General features: G+C 52.9%; 1 protein-coding gene across 1 annotated transcript in view; it reads left to right on the forward strand.

The window, feature by feature from the left end:
* Nucleotides 1-1,483: 1,483 nt before the first annotated feature.
* PACSIN1 (protein kinase C and casein kinase substrate in neurons 1) overlaps nucleotides 1,484-15,729 on the forward strand; it is a 53,719-nt gene continuing 39,473 nt past the window's right edge. Inside the window, exon 1 of the mRNA XM_029944099.1 lies at nucleotides 1,484-1,672. The gene's annotated coding sequence lies outside the window, so the exon portion shown is untranslated. The remainder of the gene's footprint in view (nucleotides 1,673-15,729) is intronic.

Consider the following 15,729-nt stretch of genomic DNA (forward strand, 5'->3'; position numbering starts at 1 on the left):
GCTCATCAGAATCCCAGCATGCTCATTGGAATGGACACCTCCTACAAGAAGCCTTTCTGGATGGCCCTAAACCAGAGCCTTTTTGACCTTCTCTGGGACACCATCCACTCATTTGGCTCTTCTCTTCATCCTTGGGGTAGGTACTGTCATCTGGCCTTCCTAACGAACACCTCCAGGCTCACACCTAACAGGAAGTCAGTACGCAGAGAATTCTCATTGAGTGAATACACACTGCACCAGGTCACTGGGGTCACGAACCTCAGGGCCTCTGGTGAGGGAGGATGGGAGAGGGATGGCAGGACAGGTGTGATCAGCCCAGGTAAACACTAGGGAGTGGTGAGGCCTGTGGCAAAGCAGAGTTTGCAGGACCACCTTGAGGGGCTTACAATCAAATTCAGTCACCCCCATTCCCGATAAGTGGCTAGGACCTAATCGCCCTGTGAATCCTCCCATTATCTTCCCCTTTCCCTAGCTTTATTTTCTTACTTTGTACACACAATCTTAAAATATCTCCTTTATACTATATATTTATTATATTCAGCATTTGTTTTCCCTCACAAATACTCTGCCTGAGGGCACAGCCTTGGTCTGTTTTGCACTCTGGGGAGGGGGGGGTCCAGCCCTGGGGGTGCCTGGCACATGATAGGCTCTCCATAGATTGGTGTTGAATAAATCATCAGCCCCTTGCCTCTATCTACAGTGAAGAGAGCTGCCCCAGGCTCCCTGCAGTGTCCATGCTCCCGGACACATTCCTGGTTCAGGGCAAGGGAAGTGAGGGGTCAAGGCAAAGCCGGTGGGGGTTACAACAATCCCCACCCCCCACCCCAGCCCCAATGCGATGGCCTAGGGTCTATCTTGGTGACTGCAGGTCCAACAGGAACTAGGGCACGAGGTTTAATGGCTGCCTCATGGGGTCAATGGGGCACTTCAGGGCGAAGGTGATGTGGGGGCGGGGGAGGAGGGGATGAGGGAGGGGCTGTTCTTCCAGAGCGCGCGCGCGCGCGCGCACACACACACACACACACACACACACACACACACACACACTCACCATACACGCACCCGCTTGTACCAGAAACACGTAGGACTAGGAGAGGCCAGAAACCGACAGACGGACGGACGGTCATGGCCGGAAGAATGTCGCAGAAGGTGTGGAAAGGGCAATGAGGGGGAGCGGCGCGACGCCCCCCCCCCCCCGGCTCCAGAGAGCCCTTGCAGGGGGGCCGGGGGGACGAGGGTCGAGGGGTGCTCTCGGCGCCTGCCCGTCCTCCGAAAAGACCCAGTGCATCAGCCGGGAGCAGCCCCTGGAGGCGGCCGCCCCCCCGCCGCCCGGCGCCAGCTAAGCCGGGAGCTGCCTCCTCAGCAGCCGCGGCGCTTCCACCTGCGCAGGCACCGCGCCGCCCTGCGCCGAGCTGCCATTGGCTCGCTAAAAATGCCTCTCTAATCTGCGCCCATCTGTGCACGCCTCCTCCTTCCTCCCCTCGCCTCCTCGGCTCTGACCTTCCCCTTCCCGCAGCCTCGGCGCGGTCTGGACAGACGCGGCGGCGGCGGCGGCGGCGGCGGCGGCGCAGCCTCCTCTTCCCCCGGGAAGTCGTCCGGGCTTGAGGCCGGCCCCAGACGCCCTGCTCTGCCCGGTGGCGCCGCCGACGGTGCCGGGCGCTCCCGTCCCCAGGTAGGGGGTCTGGCCCTGGGACAGAGGGTGCGGAGGGAGGGAGCCAGTTAGGGATGCGGGTCTGCGGTGGGCGCAGAGGCCAATACCTTGGGGATTGGGCCGTTTCCCTGGAGGGAGGTGGGCGCGCGCCGGGGCTGCTTGGCAGGCACCGGGGCTGGCGGGCATCATCCCGGCAATGCCAGGATGCCCCTGCGCCCGGCCCGTTGGGAAAGGAAGCTGGCAGGAAGGCCTTTACCCTGGGGAAATGGCAGGGGTTAGGTTCCTTGGGAAGCTGGCTCCCGGTCCCGGGGGTTCCGAGTCTCTGGCCTGCGGCGATCTGGTTCCACAGGGCGGGTGGGCTCATGCTGGCTTGGTGCGTAAGCTATTTATGGATCAGAGTGGGCTGGGAGAAACACAGCAGTTGATGCGCCCTATGCTGTGTCTGGTTTACAATGAGAGATATTTTCTTCTCTCTACCCCTTCCCCCATAGCTGGGATGGGGGCGGGGGAGGGGTGGAGAGAAGGAGGTGATGCTAAGTAGCCTGCAAATACAGCTGGAGCCTTGGTCTTTCTGGAACTGCTGCCCTCCCCACGCCCCAGGCCACTTGCTGCCTGTTGGAACCCTCCCCCTCTTATTTTTGCCCTAGGAGGGCATGAAGGATTAAAAGGTCATCAGCGTTTGAGGGACACAGTGGCAAACCCCAGAGCTTGGCCAGACCCAGCTTCAAGCCCTAGCTGCCCCCCTACCCCCCCAGCTCTGCACCCCACGTGCAGTGACACATGTGGCCGCTTTTCTCTGGGCACAACCATAAATAACCCATATTGGCCTGGCTCTGGCACAGGCAGGGTGCAAACAGAACTGTCCGTCAGTGATTTTGAAAGTTCTGTACCTCACCCACCTGACCTTCCCATCACACACAAATCCCCACTCACAACCCACCCCCTCCAGGAAGCTTCCTGATACCCCAGGTGAGCTCCTTGCCTCCCGTCTTGCATTCTTCCACCTAGTCTGCCTTGTGCTTTAGTTATTTATGTCTTGTCTGTGGCCCTCTAGACCAGAAGTGCCTTCAGGGTAGGAATCTGGTTCACTTCTGTCACTGACCCTGAACCTGACCACGGTCTGGCACAAAGTAAGTGCTTGTAGAAGGAGTGAATGAATGAATTTGGACTGTGGGAAATAGCTGGCAACCTGAAGCTGGGGAGTGAGCCTCCTGTCGGGCTTTCTTCCCATCCCCGCAGGACCAAGAGCCACCCAAATCACCAAATCAGACAGTCCCTTTCAGGCCCTTCCTGGTCCAGCAATAGCTGGGTGGCAATGACCTTTGGAGATGAATGTCACAGTCCTAATGGCTTCAGAGGGTCTTTTTGGGCCCCTGGTGTGAGTGCCCTGGCCTAATCTAGGCCTGGTGGAAGGCCTGGTGAAGGTGTGACTTTCCTCAGGCCCCTAGGTTGACATTTTCGCCCTGGGGTGCTCAGCTCAGACCACTCTCAGCCCTTGGGAAAGTCCTGGTCAGCATCAGGGAGTTTGGGAAGTCCCGATCCAGGCCATCTTCAGCTTCTGTGATCTTCCTAGTGAGCTCGGAGCAAATCTCATGACTCCACTGTGTGGAGGAGGAAACCCAGGCCAGAAGAAGAGGCCAAGGGTTTTCGGGTCTATGAGAGATGCAGACATTTGCGGAGGTTTTTTCCTGGCCCTTGTTGCTCCTTTGACAACCAAGCCGTCTGCAAGATGTTCTTGTCCTGGCCTTGCAGAGGGAGAGACTGAGGCCCACAGAAGGTCAGCAGCAGAGCCGGGATGGCACTCAGTTCCTGGCTCCAAGTCCAGTGCTCTCTCCATTGGGCTCCAGGGAACTGGGGTGAGGCCCCAGATGCAGGCCAGAGAGTGATTGTTCTAGAACCCAAAGGTGCCCCCTCCCTGGCTGTCTTGGCCCCTACTAATGGAGAGAGTAAGGGAGCATGGAGGGGTGCTGCAGGAATACGGGGAGGCGAGTGGGGGACGTGTTGGTGTCTGGAAGGGGTTGGCTCCAGTGGGGGGTGTCTCGAGAAGAGGGGTGCAATAATAACAGTAGAAACTGACACCACACAGCCTCCGTCATGTGCCAGGTCCTGTCCCAACTCTTAACTCCTTCAGTCCTCCCCATAGTCCCATGAAATAGGTACGTTATTATCCCCGTTTTACAAAAGGGGAGACTGAGGCACAGAGAAGTGATCTGCCCAAGAGCACCCAGTTTGGAAGTGGAGGAGCTCGGATTTGAATGCTGGCTCCAGGGTCCATGTTCTTAACCCGTATTCCCTACTGCAAGGGCAGGAGGGCTGTGGAGCTGGCTGCTGGGGGCTTGCTGTCTCCATGGAGATGTCGGTTTCAGGTACTTGGTGGCTAAAGTTCACGCCTGGTGGGTGGGAGGCGCATGATCATGATTAAGTGTGACTGTGGGTTGCGGCTGTTGAGAATGCTAAGGAATCTCAAGGAGCAGGAGCAAGAGCAGGAGCGCGCCTTTGTAGGATGCACCGCTGACCCTGCTCCTCATCCTTCAATGGCTCTCCATTGCCCTGAGGACAAAGGGCAGTCTCCTAAAAGTGGCACTGTTCCCCTCCCCAAGCCTGTGTTTCCTCTTTCTCTTCACCCTCCCTCTGCCCTCCAGCTGCTCTGAACTGCTTGCAGTTCCTCAAATAAGTCATGTTTCTCTCACCTGCAGGCCTGTGCTCAGGCTGCTTCCCCCACCAGAACACTCTCCCTCCTCCTCCCTACACATTCCTTCTCACCCTGGGGTGCCTGAGACTTCTGTTCCTCCCAGAAGCTTCTCTCCCTGGGCCTGTTGCTCAGCACCCCCCTCCCCCACAGCACCCTCGGAGCTCTAGGTTGTTGTCCCTCCTTCTCCCACCCCCAAAGGCTATGGGGGGCAGGGTCTGTGTTCTGCTTCCAGTGTCCCCAGTGCCTGCCACCGGGTGGCCCTAGCTCCCTTGTAGAATGAGTGAATGTGGCCCCTCAGGTCACCAACCTCGGGACACATATACAGCATTTTTCCCCCCTCCCCCTCAGGAGTTGAGGAAACCACTTGTAAATTCGTATATAGCCCCCCTCTCCCGCAGCAAGGATAAGCTGGTGGTAGAAGCCTTCATGGGAAAAGTGAAAAGGCCTGTGGGCCTGGGGGGAAAGCGGAGAGAGCATTTGGGGTGGGGGAGTTCACTGATTTGGGGGGAGGCCTCCCGGGGAAACAGGTGGGGAACATGGGGGAGGAGTGGGTGTGCCAGGTGGAGGAGGGGGGGGCTTGGTTTGGTTTCCCATTTTTCTTAAAAAAAAAAAAAAGCTTATTCCCAAGATAATATGTGTTTTGTTGTGGACAGTGTAGAATGTACTGGAAAGCCAAGTAAACTCCATTAGCCAGCACCAGAGCCACCTGATGTAGGCACTTTGGGACTGGTTTCCTGCCAGGGGGCAACGGACTGGGGCAGGGGTGGGAGGAGGTGGGGACTGAGGATGGGTAGGGTAGAAAGTGAGGGGGGTTATGTGGGTGGGGGGAGTCCCTGAGCCCTGGCCATGGACAGCAGGGAAGGAAGCAGGCAGAATGGGGTGAAGGGGGAAGGGGAGCTCCCATGCAGGCCCGACGGATGGACAACCTCAGGGACCACCGTGAGCACAGACAACCTCAGGGACCCTCTGTGAGCTCTGGGGCTGGAGTGTCCCTTTCAAGCAGAACTGGATGGTCAGGCAGCTAGACCTCAGGTGCTGGGGTGTGGGGGGACCCGGAGCTTGCCCTTAGGCAGGGGGCTTTGGCAGCCTCCCCCTCCCCCAAAGCTGGGGCCGGAGTTTACCACCAGAAAGGATGGGTGGGAAGGAACCTGTGTGATGGGCTAGGGGAGACCAGCAGGAACCTGGCTTTGAGGGGACAGAACTCCAATGCCAGGGAGGTTGGTGGGGCTGTCTCCAGGTGGGGGGAGCATGCCTGTGGGCATGGGGAGGGTTGCTTCAGGAGAACTCTTAGCTGTGAGGCCAGCAAGCTACCTGATGGCTGGGAGGCCAGAGGAGGCCTCGGGTCCTATTTAAAAATCACTTGATATTGGGGCGACTAGGGGGCTCCGTTGGTTTGCCACAACTCTTGGGAGATCCAGCCCCCCCCTCCCCTGGTCAGGTCTGTGCTGACAGTGAGGGTCCTACTTGGGATTCCCTCTCTCTCTTCCTCTCCCCTGCTCTCTTGCTCACACACACTCTCTCTCCAAATAAATACATACACATTAAAAAAAATAAATAAAATTAAAAAATCATTTCATAGTAAAATGCTGGGTGGGGGTTGCAGTAGGCTTCCCAGATAAGACCCAGGATGCCCCATTACATTTGACCCTCAGATGAACCCCAACTTAGTTCAGTACCAGCATGTCCTAAATATTGCGGGCAACACACTTGAACTGAGTTTTATTTGTTGTTTATCTGAAAGTCAAATTTAGGTAGGTGTCCTGTATTTTTAGTTGCTACATCTGGCTACCCTACACAGGGAATGGAGAGAGGGAAAGAGAAAGAGAGAAGGAGTGTGGGAGGGTCCTAGTTTTCTCTTCTTTTGTACTGTGGGAGAGGTCAATGGCTACTTGTTTGAAGTTGACAGTTAAAAAAAAAAATGAAAGTGTCTGTTGTTAGAAATCAACGAGATGTTTCAAATTTTGCGTCTGTAAACTGCTTCCTGTCTAGAGAATAACTTCTCATTTGTGGGTTTTGGTTCTCTGGGTTGGCTCAGAAATACTAAAGGATAGGCACTCTCATTGATGCGGGTGGGACAAAAGGAGACTGGATGATCAGGGGCGGAGTCACCTAGTTATGTTAATCCATTCAAGAAATAGACACGTCCTCCTCATAATCAAGCCCCTCTGTGGCAGAGGGTGTGGGAAGCCAGAACTCTCACATCAGCCTGGGAGAATAGGTGGGCAGGGCCTTTCTGGCGATGGTGATCAAAGCTTTGATCTGGCAGTTTCTCCCACAGGTGCCCTCTTGGTGGGGTGCAAAGACAGCTGGGTGGAGATGGCCAGTGGGGCAGAGCCAAATATCCATCAGGAGGGCCGGTGGTGTAATTAGGACCTCTCCAGCCCGGGTGATTTTAGGCAGCTGCTGGGTTCTGTGATTTGGTCAGCGACTCTCCACTGAATGTCTCCTGGGTGCCGGGCACTGTTGTAGGTGCCAGGGGTGCTGACCGGGCAGAACAGATGGTCAGAAGGTAGAGCAAGTGAAGGCAAGTGACTTCGTAGAATAGCCTATTTTGCATGAGCCCATAAAAAAACACGCATACGTATCTCGGTGTTTCTACTGCACAGAAATGTCTGGAAGGCTGCGTACCCGATTAGTAGAGCTTACCTGTGGGGGCAGGTGACAGGAGGCTCCGTGCCAGCAAGATGGGGAACGTTTCCTTTGTATTTCCATGCTGTGCTGTTTGGACTTTCTGACAGCAAATGTCATTACTCATAACAACATAATTAAAATTATGCTTCATAATAGCTGGGATTTTTCTTAGACATCTTAAAAAATGAGCATTTAAATTGCTTTCCTCTCAGTTTGACGGCATTTGAGTCAGATGCTGCCACTTGGGTTTACATTTTTCTTTGTGGCTGGTTTTGAACTGGTCTTCTCATGGGCCCCTCTCTCGTTTCCTTCCTCACGTTCCCGGGTGCGTGAGACCTGGTGGGGTGGGCAAGGGGCTGAGGTAAGTCTGGCTGTCAGGAAGGCAGAAGGGGCATTGCAGAAGCCAAGTCTACATGAAAGTGGTGTTGGGCACCCGCCGTGTGCGTGGTATTGGGATGTCCTGGGGGGAGACGAAGGAGGGAGGCAGACCCTGGACAGCAGTGCCAGGGGCCCAAGGGGGCCTGAGGTCCACTGACATGTGCCAGGCACTGTTTTATTAACCTTATTTATTAACTCATTTAGCTTCCCTTGGTAACCTTATGAGGTTATACCCATTTTACAGATGTGGAAACTGAGGTTAAGTGACTTGCCTGAGGTCACATTGCCAGTAAGCAGCTGAGGCGGGATTTGGCTGAGGCTGGATTTGCACCCACGTGGTCTGGATCCAGAGGCGCTGCCCTTAACCCATATGCCATGGCACCTGTCATTAGGGGGTAAGAAGAGGCATGCTCCCGAAAGCCATGGAAGGTCTTCTGCAGGAGGTAGATCTGGAAGGAAAAGATGGTAGCTTCATAGAGGTGGAGGGTGCCTTCCAGGCAAAGTGATAGCAGGGACAAAGATGCAGAGGCTGGAGAGGTGGGCTGTAGGGGTCTGGGGAGGAGATCAGTGTAGGAACCTGGGGAGGCACTGGGAGATGAGGCTGGTGGGGAATATGCCAAATATTTTATGTTATTTGCCTCATTGGACTTTCAGGGACAAGTGGCCCAGAACCCCTCAGCCCCCTTCTGTCCCACCTGGCCCCTTCCCAGGGCTCATACACCCTGTCCCTGGCCTGCCTGGGACCAGCCTTGACCAACCACTGGAGAAGAAGAGAGACAGTTGAGGCCCAGCAGGAGCATGGGCTGGGGAAGGGGTGGGGCAGGGTGAGGTTCTGGCCCTTATACTGACATATGCAGGGGCCATGGGCCATTCAGCACCTTGCCTGGGACTCAGTTTCTTCTTCTGTTCTTTACTTTTAAACTTTTTATTATGGAGAAATTTAAGCATTTACAAAATTAGAATAGTATCACGAACCACCATGTACCCATTGCTCAGCTACAACTGTTATCAGTTCATGGCCAGTCTTGTTTCATTTCTGCCCCCCATTCCCCCTTTTCCTTAATAATTCAAACACGGTGGGATCACTCCGAGGTATCATTTCATTACAAATACATCAAGATGTATCTCTAAATAGTAAGGACTTTTCCTAACGTAATCACGACACCATTATTGTACCTAAGAGGAAACTTTCCTTTCCTTTGTATCGTGTCACATATCCATTGAGTATTCATGTTCCCAGTTATTGCAGACATGCCTTCCTTTCTTCCTTAGTTTCTTTCTTTCTCTTTCTCTCTCTCTCTTCCTTCCTTCCCTCCTTCTTTCCTTTCATTCTTAAGTTCATTTGACTCAAGATCCACATAATTATTGGTCAATACATGTGTTATTCTTTTTTCCCTTTTTAAAAAATGTTTATTTATTTATTTTTGAGAGAGAGAGCATCAGGGAGGGGCAGAGAAAGAGAATCTCAAGTAGGTTCTGCACTATGAGCACAGAGCCCAATGTGGGGCTTGAACTCACGAACTATGAGATCATGGCATGAGCCAAAATCCAGAGTCATACACTTAGCCGACTGAGCCACCCAGGCACCTCCGTCTCAGTTTCTTTTAATCCACAGTTTCCCATTTCCCTGTCCATCTTTTCCTTCATCTATGGGAACTTATCTATGGGAGAAACCAGGTTATTTGTCCTCTGGAATTTCCCGCTCTCTGGATTATGTTGGTTGCATCCCCATGGTGTAGTTTAACACGTTCCTCTGCCCCCTCTGTAAATTGGGTAGTTGGATTCATCTGCCTTCTGACTCCCCTTCATGCTTTCTTCAGTAAACACTCCTGACTTTCAAGATGCCCAGAATCTGACCATTTCTCACCACGTCGTCTGTTGCTGCCCTCCCTTCTGAACCTCCACTATAACGTTCCTGGATTATTGCAGCAGCCGCTGCCTGGTCTACCTTACCTCCCTCCTTGCCCTAGCTGCTTAAAAGACCCTTTTAAAACCTAAATCCAATCACGTCCCTCCTCTGCTCAAAACTTCAGTGACTCACTCTTATTTGGAATAAAACCCAAAGTCCTAGAAAAAGTCCTGTTAACAGCCAACAAGGCTGATCTGACTGCTCGCTACTGCTGACCTCATCTCATGCTACTCCTTCCTCACTGGGCTCCTGGTCATTTTTTGGATGTATCAGATATCCTTCTGCCTCAGGGCCTTTGCACTGCTGTTGCCTGTGCCTGGCTGCAGAGGTCAGCATGGCTTACGATGCTCACATCTCTGCCCACGTCACCTCCTCAGAGAGATCTTCCCTGAGCATCTCCTTTAAGTAGCTGCCATGGTTCTCTACCCCCTGCCCCTGCTTTAATTTCCCTCATACACCTACCCATCTCTGATGTTTTGATGTTGGTTTCCTGTCTGTCTCCCCTGCCTGCCTGGGAGCTCGTGAGGACATGGCAGCATGGCCCACAGAGCAGACCTCCGCTTCCCCTTACGTGGTTCTTGGTCAGCTCCTCTCTTTACAGCATTTCCTGGAGAATAAAACAGTACTTCAGAGTTTTACAAAATACTTCCTGTCCTAGGTCAGATGGGGAAGCTTAACAGGGATTCCTGGGTGGGTGAGTGATTTTTGCCGGCTCTCACAGAAGGGAGGGAGGGAGCCTGTGGAGCGCTCGAGAGGGGCTCAGCAAGAGCCAGGGATGGGGTCGTCCTGCCTCGAGGCAAGCGAGGGGCCAGGCCTCTGTGTACCTCCTTACCACACAGTCATTGGCTGCTCCCGGGGAGGGCATGACCCCTTGGGCATCTCGGGCGAGGTGGCTCACCCAGAAGCCCCGGGCCACTCCCCAAAGAGAGGCAGCGGTCTAGGGCATCGTGCATACCTCTTCCACTTCCATACACATTTGCCGCTCTGAGCCCAGCCATCAGCTCTGACGGGGGGCGGTATCTATTAGTGACCGTTATTCCTGTTTGATAGGTGAGGAAGTAGAGGTCCTGGGGGCGGGAGGTGGATGACACAGGAAGGGACAGACCTAGGACTGGAGCTCTGATTCTTTCTTGGGACTGATCTGGCTGATCAGTCCTCTTAGTGGCTGCTGGTTCCTGGTCTTCCTCTCACACATTCACTCAGCAAGCGGATGTCCAGGGCCGTGTGCCCTGCTTAACTGGGTGCCAGCCACTCAGTGGTGAGCGATCCCCTCTCGTCCGCACCCTGCTTACCCCCGAGGAACCCCCACCCCCAGCCCCAGCTTCTGCAGTGACCACACGGACAACCCGCGGGGCTCGTTGAGCACTTAGTGTGTGCTGGACACTGAGCTGGGCTCCCCCAGCACCCCACTTCACATGGGCAAGCTGGGGCTGCAGAGGGGCCTAAGGCCTCGGGCCAGGGCCCTAGTGAACGGGTGATAGAGCTAGGATTCCAACGGGGTCTAAACCCGACTCGCTCACTCCCACCTCCCCTCCCTCAGCTCCGCCCACAGCGGGCATCTGGTGTCACCTCTATCAGCAGCTCCATCTGACACCAGGCTGCTACCCTTGCCTGCTACCCAAGTGTTGGGTGACCAGCTGCCGTCTCACCTGCCCCACTTGGCCAGGCCTCAGATGGGGCACGGCTGATGGGAGGTCTCTCGGACCCTACAGGGCCTAGGATTCCTGCATCTGCCTCGCACCGCCTCCCAGCCCCTTTGTCACCCGGCCTGACTTGCTGGGTGGGCCCTTGGGCCAGTTCCCACTGGCCTGGGGGCCCCTCCCCCTCGCACCAGCTGGCCTGGTAAGCTGCAAAGCTGGCTTGGCCTAGGTAGCCCTGGACAGGGCTGGGGGCGGGGCAGCAAATCACAGCCTCACCACCCCCCAAACAGGGTCAAGGGGAGCCCAAGAGGGAGAAACTGAGTCAATGGCTAAGGGATGTAAGGGCGGGGAGAGCCCCCCACGCTGACTTGGTGATGGGGGTCTGTGAGGCAGGAGGATGGGGGTGGGGTGCCCCAACCTGCATCAGCACCAGATCCTTGAGACCCCTGCTCCCCTAAGGACCCTCCTGTACCCTATCCCCAAGATGATTGCTCAGCTGAGCTGGGCACCGGAGGCCAGGCTCTGTCCCAGACCTCAAGCCTTAGGGGCTCCCTCGGGGCCCCTGTGCCCCACCCCCTCCTTGGCAGAGCTCTAGGCATATTTGTGCAAATTCTGAACATGAAATAGCATGGCGAGCACATGCAAATTAGCCTGCCTCCCCAGTTGGTGCAGCCAGCGGCCTGCATGGCTGGGGTGCTACAGTCTGCAGGCAGGTGAGGTCCCCCCACAGCAGCTGGAGGGGCGCAGGGGAGGTGAGTGCCCCAGAGCCGTGGCCGCCCGGTCTTCCCTGCAAGTTAACGTCTGATTTCTATCACATTTTCCTCCTCACCAGATGGTGATTTTCTAATTTGATCATTTTGTTTGCGTTAGCTAGACTTCTGTAAAGAACCTTGTCTCTTCCTTTATTTAGTTCTTCTGAAATATGATATGTACAGTAGGATAAAGGCTTGAGTCTTCCTCTTTATTTATCAGTTATAAAGTCAATGTGTTGGTATTCTAGCAACCTCCTAAGGAGGGAGACCACTGAGTATTTTCCCCATTTTAAAATGTAAAAGTAAATAAAATAGGTTATACATTTTAACAGATCAATACAAAGCCAACATCCAAGTCAGTACCATGCAAGTTAAAAAAAAATTGCTATAGTTCCAAGAGACCCACCCGCTTCTCCCTTCTCCATGGGAGCCCTCTCCCCCACAGTGCCCCTCTCACACACTGGGCCCCTCCCCTGCACTGGGCCCTCTCCCCCACACCACCCCTCTCCCCCACCGGGCCCCTCCCCTGCACACTGGGCCCCTCCCCCAATGGGTCCCTCTCCCAGAGGGAACCACCATTCTAAATGGTGTTATTAGCTGCTTGGTTTTCGGTTTTACTGTGTAAGTATGCATCCAAAACCAAACAGTTGTGTCACTCTTTGAATTTTAATTAATGGAGGCATGCCTGGATGGTTCAGTTTGTTAAGGGTCCAACCCTTGATTTTAGCTCAGGTCATGATCTCATGGATCGTGAGTTCAAGCCCCGCCACGGGCTCTGCTGGGGAGCCCACTTTGAATCTTCTGTCTTCCTTCCTCTCTGCCCCTCCTCCACTTGTATTCTCTCTTATAAATAAATGTTAAAAAAACTAAGAATAAAAAGGAATTTTAATTAATGGAGTTATTATTCTTTCATGGCTGTTTTTTTTTTCAGTTAGCATTTTCTTTTTACCATGCATCTAGAATGTTCTTTGTAGTAGTGATTCTTTCATTTTCATTGTTGTATACTATTCCACTATGTGAACAGACCTAGATTTACTTATCCAGGCTAGCGTTTCCCTGCATCAGGGTTGTTTCTGATTTGTGGCTATGGTGAAAAATGCCACTCGGAACATTCTTTTTTCTTTTTTTAATGTTTATCCACTTTTGAAAGAGAGACGGAGGGCAAGCAGGGAGGGGCAGAGAGAGAGGGAGACACAGAATCCAAAGCAGGTTCCAGGCTCCAAGCTGTCAGCACAGAACCCAACGCAGGGCTTAAACCCACGAACAGTGAGATCATGACCTAAGGAAGTGGAATGCTCAACCGACAGAGCCACCGGGTCCTGCCTCTCCGAACATTCTTGCATAAACACACTCCTGAGCGATACTGCAGGGCTCATACCGAGGAGCAAGGAGAGGAACGGACGGCTTTTCACACTGGGTGATGCTCAGCCATATGCAAAGCGGTGCCAGTGGTCTGCGCGCCCACAGGCAGTGTGTGCGGGGTCCCAGGGCTCGGGGTCCCAGGGCTCTGCGTCCTCGCAGGCATTGGCCATTGGCAGAATTGGAAAGTTTTTTAGATATTGGTTTTCATTATCATTGTGGGTGTTTGCCGATGTGACGAGTGTGAGTCCTTGTGTTTCAGCCTAATGCCTAAGCCGTCCCATCTTTGGACAGTGGGAGCCCCTTCAGGTTGACTCTGGCATCCCTTTCATACAGATACTGGTGTTTGGAAGCCTCCTTGCTTTCTGGAATTAAGCTGTTCTGGGTAACACAGAGCTGCAATCAGCCATTTCTTTGAAGAGTTGTGGGATGTATATATGTGTGTTTGTGTATGTATATATATATTTAATTAAGATATAATTCTGTTAAAAATTTTTTTTAATGTTTATTTTTGAGAGACAGAATGCATGTGGGGGAGAGGCAGAGAGAGAGGGAGACACAGAATCTGAAGCAGGCTCCAGGTTCTGAGCTGTCAGCACAGAGCCCGATGTGGGGCTTGAACCCACCGACTGAGATCACGACCTGAGCCAAAGTTGGACACTTAACTGACTGAGCCACCCAGGCACTTCTGGGATATCATTCTATACCATAATTTTGTTCCTTTTAAAACCTAGAATCCAGTGGCTTTTAGCACACTCACAGGGTTGTGCAGCATCCCCACTATCTAATTCCAGAACGTTTCTGTCATTCCAGAAAGAACCCCACACCCTCGGGCAGTTACTCCCCAGGCTCCTCCCTCAAGCTCCTGGCAACCACCAGTCTCCTCTGTCTCTATAAACTCAGCTTTTCTGGATAATTCTTGTACAGTAAGGGGATTCCTACCGGTCTTTTCTGACTGGCCCCTTTCACGTGGCGGGATGTGGTTAAGGGTCATCCGTGTCGTGCCAGGAGCTGCCTCATTCCGTCTTGTGTCTGAACAGTATTCCATCGTGTGGATGCACACATTTGGTTGATAAATTCTTCCATTAATGGACATTTGAATTGTTTGTACTTTTGGTTGTAATGAGTAATGCTTCTCTGAGCATGTATTGTAAGCTTTTGTGGGGACATATGCTTTCATTTTTCTTGGGTATATACCCAGAGTCACACGGTAAATTGAACTTTTACGTTTTTGAGGAAACCGCCAGGCCGTTTCCCAGACTTACGTGTTCCCACCAGCACGTGTGGGAGTTCCAGTCCCGCCTCGTCCTCACCAGCGCTTGTCCTCAGCGTCTGTTTGGTCGTAGCCATCCTATTGGGGGTGAATCATCTCACTGTGGTTTCGAGGGGCATTTTCCTCGGGATTAAAGATGTTGAGCATCTTTTCATGTGCTTATTGGCCTTTTGTATATCTTCTTTGGAGAGGTGTCTTCATATCCTTTCCCATTTTGAAACTGGTACTTTGTTTTTTTACTGATGAGTTTTTAGTTATTTATATATTCTAGATACTAGATGCTTAGCTGATATATGATTTGCCAACATGGTTTTCCCCCTTTCTGGGAGTAGTCTTTTCTTTGTGGGTCCATTGAATGAGGAGTGGCCATTAGAGACTCAGTTTGGGTGTTAGAGGCTGTATGCTTTTTGAATTCTAGAAATGACCTAAGAACCCATCCAAAGCCTCAGAAACTTTGGGCAGTAGGGCCTTGGCCATAAGGACCAGCCTTGCCCGATCCCTTCATTTCTCAGGGGTGCTGGGAGGCAGAGAGGGGAGGGGCTTGCCCAGGGGCACCAGCTGCTGTGCGGCTGCGGGGGAGGGGGGCACCGGAGTCAGGTCCCTAGTTTAGTTCCCATTACTGCTCTTGGGGTCCTCACCGCTGCCCGGCCCACATCCTCCACCACTACCCCCGACTCATCCATTCCCTTTGTTTCCGTGTGCCCTAGCTCTGCATTATTGCTCTCTGCCTGTCTTCCTTCCAGGAAAAGCTTCTTTGGCTGTCCCAGCCCAGAGGGCTTGTCCTTCTGGGATGAGCTCCTGTGGCCCCAGGAGGTAGGAGGTTGCATTGCCCAATGCATCTGGACACATTGTCAATGGTCAAATTGGGAAAAACCAGGTACACCCAAGGTAAAGAGTCTCCTTTATGCAGGACTCATCAGTGTGTTTAACCTTTAGCCTTAACCTCATCAGTGCCTTTTTAAATGTTTGTTTGTTTATTTATTTATGTCTTTATTTTGAGAGAGAAAGACAGAGAGTGAGCATGGGAGGGACAGAGAGAGAGGGAGACACAGAATCTGAAGTAGGCTCCAGCCTCCAAGCTGTCAGCCACAGACCTGGCACAGGGCTTGAACTCATGAACTGTGAGATCATGACCTGAGCTGAAGCCGGACACTTAACTAACAGCCACCCAGGTGCCCTAACCTACTTTTGTTTATTTTGAATGTCAGTTGTCAAAACTTAGAAGTAACCAGATGTCCTATCATAGGTGAATGTATCAATTAGCTGGTATGCCCAGACAGTGGAATATTAATCAGGACTCAAAAGAAATGAGCCATCAAGCCGTGAGAGACTCGGAGAAACCTTAAAGACATTAATCAGTGAGAGAAGCCAGTCAGAAAAGGCTACATACTTTATGACTCCAACTATATGACCTTCTGGAAAAGGCACAGCTCACAGAGATGAT

The sequence above is a fragment of the Suricata suricatta genome, chromosome 7 (genome assembly GCF_006229205.1).
Source record: "Suricata suricatta isolate VVHF042 chromosome 7, meerkat_22Aug2017_6uvM2_HiC, whole genome shotgun sequence".
Classification (NCBI taxonomy): Eukaryota; Metazoa; Chordata; class Mammalia; order Carnivora; family Herpestidae; genus Suricata; species Suricata suricatta.